A 9,458-nucleotide genomic window follows, 5' to 3' on the forward strand; every position below is an offset into this window, starting at 1 on the left:
ATTGTCGTTCTATCGATCATATCTGCATAATATGGTTAATAATATGAGTTAGATTGATAATAGTGAGTGTAATAAGTATAGTCATTGTCGCTCTATCGATCATATAAGCATAATATGGCTAATAATATGAGTTAGATAGATAATAATAAGAGTAATGAGTATAGTTATTGTCGTTCTATCGATCATATCTGCATAATATGGTTAATAATATGAGTTAGATTGATAATAGTGAGTGTAATAAGTATAGTAATTGTCGTTCTATCGGTCATATGACCATAATATGGCTAATAATATGAGTTAGAATGATAATAATAAGAGTAATAAGCATAGTAATTGACGTTCTATCGATCATATAAGCATAATGTGGCTAATAATATGAGTTAGATTGATAATAATAAGAGTAATGAGTCTAGTAATTGTCGTTCTATCGATCATATCTGCATAATATGGTTAATAATATGAGTTAGATTGATAATAGTGAGTGTAATAAGTATAGTTATTGTCGCTCTATCGATCATATAAGCGTAATATGGCTAATAATATGAGTTAGATTGATAATAATAAGAGTAGCATGTATAGTAATTGTCGTTCTATCGATCATATAAGCATAATATGGCTAATAATATGAGTTAGATTGATAATAGTGAGTGCAATAAGTTTAGTAAATGTCGTTCTATCGATCATATAAGCATAATATAGCAATAATATGAGTTACATTGATAATAATAAGAGTAATAAGTATAGTAATTGTCGTTCTATCGATCATATCTGCATAATATGGTTAATAATATGAGTTAGATTGATAATAGTGAGTGTAATAAGTATAGTTATTGTCGCTCTATCGATCATATAAGCGTAATATGGCTAATAATATCAGTTAGATTGATAATAATGAGAGTAACATGTATAGTAATTGTCGTTCTATCGATCATATAAGCATAATATGGCTAATAATATGAGTTAGATTGATAATAGTGAGTGTAATAAGTATAGTAATTGTCGTTCTATCGATCATATAAGCAGAATATGGCTAATAATATGAGTTAGATTGATAATAGTAAGAGTAATGAGTACAGCAATTGTCGTACTATCGATCATATAAGCATAATGTGGCTGATAATATGAGTTAGATTGATAATAATAAGATTAATGAGTATAGTAATTGTCGTTCTATCGATCATATCTGCATAATATGGTTAATAATATGAGTTAGATTGATAATAGTGAGTGTAATAAGTATAGTCATTGTCGCTCTACCGATCATATAAGCATAATATGACTAATAATATGAGTTAGATAGATAATAATAAGAGTAATGAGTATAGTTATTGTCGTTCTATCGATGATATCTGCATAATATGGTTAATAAAATGAGTTAGATTGATAATAGTGAGTGTAATAAGTATAGTAATTGTCGTTCTATCGGTCATATGACCATAATATGGCTAATAATATGAGTTAGAATGATAATAATAAGAGTAATAAGTATAGTAATTGACGTTCTATCGATCATATAAGCATAATGTGGCTAATAATATGAGTTAGATTGATAATAATAAGAGTAATGAGTATAGTAATTGTCGTTCTGTCGATCATATCTGCATAATATGGTTAATAATATGAGTTAGATTGATAATAGTGAGTGTAATAAGTATAGTCATTGTCGCTCTATCGATCATATAAGCATAATATGGCTAATAATATGAGTTAGATAGATAATAATAAGAGTAATGAGTATAGTTATTGTCGTTCTATCGATCATATCTGCATAATATGGGTAATAATATGAGTTAGATTGATAATAGTGAGTGTAATAAGTATAGTAATTGTCGTTCTATCGGTCATATGACCATAATATGGCTAATAATATGAGTTAGAATGATAATAATAAGAGTAATAGGTATAGTAATTGTCGTTCTATCGATCATATCTGCATAATATGGTTAATAATATGAGTTAGATTGATAATAGTGAGTGTAATAAGTATAGTAATTGTCGCTCTATCGATCATATAAGCAGAATATGGCTAATAATAAGAGTTAGATTGATAATAGTAAGAGTAATGAGTATAGCAATTGTCGTACTATCGATCATATAAGCATAATGTGGCTAATAATATGAGTTAGATTGATAATAATAAGATTAATGAGTATAGTAATTGTCGTTCTATCGATCATATCTGCATAATATGGTTAATAATATGAGTTAGATTGATAATAGTGAGTGTAATAAGTTTAGTAAATGTCGTTCTATCGATCATATAAGCATAATATAGCAATAATATGAGTTACATTGATAATAATAAGAGTAATAAGTATAGTAATTGTCGTTCTATCGATCATATCTGCATAATATGGTTAATAATATGAGTTAGATTGATAATAGTGAGTGTAATAAGTATAGTAATTGTCGTTCTATCGGTCATATGACCATAATATGGCTAATAATATGAGTTAGAATGATAATGATAAGAGTAATAAGTATAGTAATTGACGTTCTATCGATCATATAAGCATAATGTGGCTAATAATATGAGTTAGATTGATAATAATAAGAGTAATGAGTATAGTAATTGACGTTCTATCGATCATATCTGCATAATATGGTTAATAATATGAGTTAGATTGATAATAGTGAGTGTAATAAGTATAGTAATTGTCGCTCTATCGATCATATAAGCATAATATGGCTAATAATATGAGTTAGATTGATAATAATAAGAGTAATAAGTATAGTAGTTGTCGTTCTATCGATCATATAAGCATAATATGGCTAATAATATGAGTTAGATTGACAATAGTGAGTGTAATAAGTATAGTAATTGTCGTTCTATCGATCATATAAGCAGAATATGGCTAATAATATGAGTTAGATTGATAATAGTAAGAGTAATGAGTATAGCAATTTTCGTACTATCGATCATATAAGCATAGTGTGGCTAATAATATGAGTTAGATTGATAATAATAAGAGTAATGAGTATAGAAATTGTCGTTCTATCGATCATATCTGCATAATATGGTTAATAATATGAGTTAGATTGATAATAGTGAGTGTAATAAGTATAGTCATTGTCGCTCTATCGATCATATAAGCATAATATGGCTAATAATATGAGTTAGATAGATAATAATAAGAGTAATGAGTATAGTTATTGTCGTTCTATCGATCATATCTGCATAATATGGTTAATAATATGAGTTAGATTGATAATAGTGAGTGTAATAAGTATAGTAATTGTCGTTCTATCGGTCATATGACCATAATATGGCTAATAATATGAGTTAGAATGATAATAATAAGAGTAATAAGTATAGTAATTGACGTTCTATCGATCATATAAGCATAATGTGGCTAATAATATGAGTTAGATTGATAATAATAAGAGTAATGAGTCTAGTAATTGTCGTTCTATCGATCATATCTGCATAATATGGTTAATAATATGAGTTAGATTGATAATAGTGAGTGTAATAAGTATAGTTATTGTCGCTCTATCGATCATATAAGCGTAATATGGCTAATAATATGAGTTAGATTGATAATAATAAGAGTAACATGTATAGTAATTGTCGTTCTATCGATCATATAAGCATAATATGGCTAATAATATGAGTGAGATTGATAATAGTGAGTGTAATAAGTTTAGTAAATGTCGTTCTATCGATCATATAAGCATAATATAGCAATAATATGAGTTACATTGATAATAATAAGAGTAATAAGTATAGTAATTGTCGTTCTATCGATCATATCTGCATAATATGGTTAATAATATGAGTTAGATTGATAATAGTGAGTGTAATATGTATAGTTATTGTCGCTCTATCGATCATATAAGCGTAATATGGCTAATAATATGAGTTATGTTGATAATAATGAGAGTAACATGTATAGTAATTGTCGTTCTATCGATCATATAAGCATAATATGGCTAATAATATGAGTTAGATTGATAATAGTGAGTGTAATAAGTATAGTAATTGTCGTTCTATCGATCATATAAGCAGAATATGGCTAATAATATGAGTTAGATTGATAATAGTAAGAGTAATGAGTATAGCAATTGTCGTACTATTGATCATATAAGCATAATGTGGCTAATAATATGAGTTAGATTGATAATAATAAGATTAATGAGTATAGTAATTGTCGTTCTATCGATCATATCTGCATAATATGGTTAATAATATGAGTTAGATTGATAATAGTGAGTGTAATAAGTATAGTCATTGTCGCTCTATCGATCATATAAGCATAATATGGCTAATAATATGAGTTAGATAGATAATAATAAGAGTAATGAGTATAGTTATTGTCGTTCTATCGATCATATCTGCATAATATGGTTAATAATATGAGTTAGATTGATAATAGTGAGTGTAATAAGTATAGTAATTGTCGTTCTATCGGTCATATGACCATAATATGGCTAATAATATGAGTTAGAATGATAATGATAAGAGTAATAAGTATAGTAATTGACGTTCTATCGATCATATAAGCATAATGTGGCTAATAATATGAGTTAGATTGATAATAATAAGAGTAATGAGTATAGTAATTGTCGTTCTATCAATCATATCTGCATAATATGGTTAATAATATGAGTTAGATTGATAATAGTGAGTGTAATAAGTATAGTATTTGTCGCTCTATCGATCATATAAGCATAATATGGCTAATAATATGAGTTAGATTGATAATAATAAGAGTAATAAGTATAGTAATTGTCGTTCTATCGATCATATAAGCATAATATGGCTAATAATATGAGTTAGATTGACAATAGTGAGTGTAATAAGTATAGTAATTGTCGCTCTATCGATCATATAAGCATAATATGGCTAATAATATGAGTTACGTTGATAATAATAAGAGTAATGAGTATAGTAATTGTCGTTCTATCGATCATATAAGCATAATATGGCTAATAATATGAGTTAGATTGATAATAATAACAGTAATGAGTATAGTAATTGTCGTCCTATCGATCATATTAGCATAATATGGCTAATAATATGAGTTAGATTGATAATAATAAGAGTAATATGTATAGTAATTGTCGTTCTATCGATCATATAAGCATAATATGGCTAATAATATGAGAGAGATTGATAATAGTGAGTGTAATAAGTATAGTAATTGTCGTTCTATCGATCATATAAGCAGAATATGGCTAATAATATGAGTTAGATTGATAATAGTAAGAGTAATGAGTATAGCAATTGTCGTACTATCGATCATATAAGCATAGTGTGGCTAATAATATGAGTTAGATTGATAATAATAAGAGTAATGAGTATAGTAATTGTCGTTCTATCGATCATATCTGCATAATATGGTTAATAATATGAGTTAGATTGATAATAGTGAGTGTAATAAGTATAGTCATTGTCGCTCTATCGATCATATAAGCATAATATGGCTAATAATATGAGTTAGATAGATAATAATAAGAGTAATGAGTATAGTTATTGTCGTTCTATCGATCATATCTGCATAATATGGTTAATAATATGAGTTAGATTGATAACAGTGAGTGTAATAAGTATAGTAATTGTCGTTCTATCGGTCATATGACCATAATATGGCTAATAATATGAGTTAGAATGATAATAATAAGAGTAATAAGTATAGTAATTGACGTTCTATCGATCATATAAGCATAATGTGGCTAATAATATGAGTTAGATTGATAATAATAAGAGTAATGAGTATAGTAATTGTCGTTCTATCGATCATATCTGCATAATATGGTTAATAATATGAGTTAGACTGATAATAGTGAGTGTAATAAGTATAGTAATTGTCGCTCTATCGATCATATAAGCATAATATGGTTAATAATATGAGTTAGATTTATAATAGTGAGTGTAATAAGTATAGTTATTGTCGCTCTATCGATCATATAAGCGTAATATGGCTAATAATATGAGTTAGATTGATAATAATAAGAGTAACATGTATAGTAATTGTCGTTCTATCGATCATATAGGCATAATATGGCTAATAACATGAGTTAGATTGATAATAATGAGAGTAACATGTATAGTAATTGTCGTTCTATCGATCATATAAGCATAATATGGCTAATAATATGAGTTAGATTGATAATAGTGAGTGTAATAAGTATAGTAATTGTCGTTCTATCGATCATATAAGCAGAATATGGCTAATAATATGAGTTAGATTGATAATAGTAAGAGTAATGAGTATAGCAATTGTTGTACTATCGATCATATAAGCATAATGTGGCTAATAATATGAGTTAGATTGATAATAATAAGATTAATGAGTATAGTAATTGTCGTTCTATCGATCATATCTGCATAATATGGTTAATAATATGAGTTAGATTGATAATAGTGAGTGTAATAAGTATAGTCATTGTCGCTCTATCGATCATATAAGCATAATATGGCTAATAATATGAGTTAGATAGATAATAATAAGAGTAATGAGTATAGTTATTGTCGTTCTATCGATCATATCTGCATAATATGGTTAATAATATGAGTTAGATTGATAATAGTGAGTGTAATAAGTATAGTAATTGTCGTTCTATCGGTCATATGACCATAATATGGCTAATAATAATTGTTAGATTGACAATAGTGAGTGTAATAAGTATAGTAATTGTCGTTCTATCGATCATATAAGCAGAATATGGCTAATAATATGAGTTAGATTGATAATAGTAAGAGTAATGAGTATAGCAATTGTCGTACTATCGATCATATAAGCATAATATGACTAATAATATGAGTTAGATAGATAATAAGAGTAATGAGTATAGTTATTGTCGTTCTATCGATGATATCTGCATAATATGGTTAATAATATGAGTTAGATTGATAATAGTGAGTGTAATAAGTATAGTAATTGTCGTTCTATCGATCATATCTGCATAATATGGTTAATAATATGAGTTAGATTGATAATAGTGAGTGTAATAAGTATAGTAATTGTCGCTCTATCGATCATATAAGCATAATATGGCTAATAATATGAGTTAGATTGATAATAATAAGAGTAATAAGTATAGTAATTGTCGTTCTATCGATCATATAAGCATAATATGGCTAATAATATGAGTTAGATTGACAATAGTGAGTGTAATAAGTATAGTAATTGTCGTTCTATCGATCATATAAGCAGAATATGGCTAATAATATGAGTTAGATTGATAATAGTAAGAGTAATGAGTATAGTAATTGTCGTACTATCGATCATATAAGCATAATGTGGCTAATAATATGAGTTAGATTGATAATAATAAGAGTAATGAGTCTAGTAATTGTCGTTCTATCGATCATATCTGCATAATATGGTTAATAATATGAGTTAGATTGATAATAGTGAGTGTAATAAGTATAGTCATTGTCGCTCTATCGATCATATAAGCGTAATATGGCTAATAATATGAGTTAGATTGATAATAGTGAGTGTAATATGTATAGTTATTGTCGCTCTATCGATCATATAAGCGTAATATGGCTAATAATATGAGTTAGATTGATAATAATAAGAGTAACATGTATAGTAATTGTCGTTCTATCGATCATATCTGCATAATATGGTTAATAATATGAGTTAGATTGATAATAGTGAGTGTAATAAGTATAGTCATTGTCGCTCTATCGATCATATAAGCATAATATGGCTAATAATATGAGTTAGATAGATAATAATAAGAGTAATGAGTATAGTTATTGTCGTTCTATCGATCATATCTGCATAATATGGTTAATAATATGAGTTAGATTGATAATAGTGAGTGTAATAAGTATAGTAATTGTCGTTCTATCGGTCATATGACCATAATATGGCTAATAATATGGGTTAGAATGATAATAATAAGAGTAATAAGTATAGTAATTGACGTTCTATCGATCATATAAGCATAATGTGGCTAATAATATGAGTTAGATTGATAATAGTGAGTGTAATAAGTATAGTAATTGTCGTTCTATCGAACATATAAGCAGAATATGGCTAATAATATGAGTTAGATTGATAATAGTAAGAGTAATGAGTATAGTAATTGTCGTACTATCGATCATATAAGCATAATGTGGCTAATAATATGAGTTAGATTGATAATAATAAGAGTAATGAGTCTAGTAATTGTCGTTCTATCGATCATATCTGCATAATATGGTTAATAATATGAGTTAGATTGATAATAGTGAGTGTAATAAGTATAGTTATTGTCGCTCTATCGATCATATAAGCGTAATATGGCTAATAATATGAGTTAGATTGATAATAGTGAGTGTAATAAGTATAGTTATTGTCGCTCTATCGATCATATAAGCGTAATATGGCTAATAATATGAGTTAGATTGATAATAGTGAGTGTAATAAGTATAGTTATTGTCGCTCTATCGATCATATAAGCGTAATATGGCTAATAATATGAGTTAGATTGATAATAGTGAGTGTAATAAGTATAGTCATTGTCGCTCTATCGATCATATAAGCATAATATGGCTAATAATATGAGTTAGATAGATAATAATAAGAGTAATGAGTATAGTTATTGTCGTTCTATCGATCATATCTGCATAATATGGTTAATAATATGAGTTAGATTGATAATAGTGAGTGTAATAAGTATAGTAATTGTCGGTCTATCGGTCATATGACCATAATATGGCTAATAATATGGGTTAGAATGATAATAATAAGAGTAATAAGTATAGTAATTGACGTTCTATCGATCATATAAGCATAATGTGGCTAATAATATGAGTTAGATTGATAATAATAAGAGTAATGAGTATAGTAATTGTCGTTCTATCGATCATATCTGCATAATATGGTTAATAATATGAGTTAGATTGATAATAGTGAGTGTAATAAGTATGGTAATTGTCGTTCTATCGGTCATATGACCATAATATGGCTAATAATATGAGTTAGATTGATAATAATAAGAGTAATGAGTATAGTAATTGTCGTTCTATCGATCATATCTGCATAATATGGTTAATAATATGAGTTAGATTGATAATAGTGAGAGTAATAAGTATAGTAATTGTCGCTCTATCGACCATATAAGCATAATATGGCTAATAATATGAGTTACGTTGATAATAATAAGAGTAATGAGTATAGTAATTGTCGTTCTATCGATCATATAAGCATAATATGGCTAATAATATGAGTTAGATTGATAATAATAACAGTAATGAGTATAGTAATTGTCGTCCTATCGATCATATAAGCATAATATGGCTAATAATATGAGTTAGATTGATAATAATAAGAGTAATGAGTATAGTAATTGTCGTTCTATCGATCATATCTGCATAATATGGTTAATAATATGAGTTAGATTGATAATAGTGAGTGTAATAAGTATAGTCATTGTCGCTCTATCGATCATATAAGCATAATATGGCTAATAATATGAGTTAGATAGATAATAATAAGAGTAATGAGTATAGTTAT

Source organism: Megachile rotundata, unplaced genomic scaffold (genome assembly GCF_050947335.1).
Source record: "Megachile rotundata isolate GNS110a unplaced genomic scaffold, iyMegRotu1 scaffold0115, whole genome shotgun sequence".
Lineage (NCBI taxonomy): Eukaryota > Metazoa > Arthropoda > Insecta > Hymenoptera > Megachilidae > Megachile > Megachile rotundata.